We start from the raw sequence: 1,457 nt of genomic DNA on the forward strand, positions 1-1,457 counted from the left end.
GTTTGTTGAACTCTCAAAAGGAGAGAACAGAACTGAGGCCAACAGAGGTGGGAAAGGGAGAGAGGTAGTGAGAAATTGGTAACGGGCCACAAAAAATGATTACAAGGTGTAAGGTTGAGTACACTAATTATCTTATCCTGATTTGAGCATCACATATTGCACACAGGTATTGATATTCAACTCTGTACCCCACAGATATGTACAATCAATTATGTTTCAATAAAAAGAAAGAAAAAAGAAAAAAAGCCCAAAAACACAAAAAGGGAAAATTTGGACACAGAGCCAGACACACAGGGAGAATGCCATGTGAAGATGAGGGCCAGAGGTGTGAAGATGAAGGTGGGGATCCAGGTGATGCTTCTACAAGCCAAGAAATGCCACAGCTTGCCCTCACACCACCAGAAGCTAGAAAACAGGCATGGAACAGGTTCTTCCTCACAGCCCTGTGAAAGAATCAACCCTGCTGACACCTTGATCTTGGACTGCTGGACTCCAGAATGGTGAGACAATAAATCCCTGTTGTTTAAGCCACCCAAGGTCTGTGGTACCTTGTTATGGCAGCCATAGCAAACTAACACAGGCTAAAGAGGAAATAATGCAGGGCAGGGGGTGGGGTGGGAAGGTCTCTGTAGATGTGGCATTGGCTCCTCTGTGATGAGAAGGAGCCAGGTGTCAGGAAGAGTGTTTCTGGCAGAGTGGGTCCAGAAGGAAGAGCAGGCATGGCTTCTGCAGGGAACTGAGTGACTGGAACAGGAGGAGGAGGAGGATTTGAGGGCTGTGTCCACTAATTTAATCCTCACAACAAATCTACCTTCACAGAAGAGGCAACGGAGGCCAGAAGAGATGCAGCCACTTGCCTGAAGTCAGGGAGCTTAGGAGGGTCAGAGGCAGAACTTGGTGGCAGGGCTCTACCAGCCGGTGCCCTTCTGTGGCTGGGGCACAGCCTGTGCACAAGGACGCCATACACAGGAGGGGCAGGGGTGGGTGAACTGTCAGCAGGGGCAGGATGAGCCTCACGAGCCATGTGTTGCTGAAAATGGGCCCCATGGTAGGGCATGGCCATGGTAAATGCAGGTGGCATTAAATGCCAGCTTTTTTTTTTTTNCATGTTTATCACAGCTCTGTTTACAATAGCCAAGAGTTGGAACCAGCCTAAATGTCCATTGACAGATGACCGGATAAGGCAAATGTAGCATATATGCACAATGGAATACCACTCTGTCATAAAAAGGAATGAAAATATGCCATTTGTAGTAACATGAATGGACTTAGAGAAAATTATATTGAGTGAAATAAGCCAGACACAGAAAGAGAAATAACTCATGTCCCCACTCATAAGTGAGAGTCAAAGAAAAAAAAGCACAAAAAAAGAAAGAAAGATGTAACAATCACAATAGTTTGTTGAACTCTCAAAAGGAGAGAACAGAACTGAGGCCAACAGAGGTGGGAAAGGGAGA

This window comes from Galeopterus variegatus, unplaced genomic scaffold (genome assembly GCF_000696425.1).
Source record: "Galeopterus variegatus unplaced genomic scaffold, G_variegatus-3.0.2 Scaffold1299, whole genome shotgun sequence".
NCBI classification, from domain to species: Eukaryota; Metazoa; Chordata; class Mammalia; order Dermoptera; family Cynocephalidae; genus Galeopterus; species Galeopterus variegatus.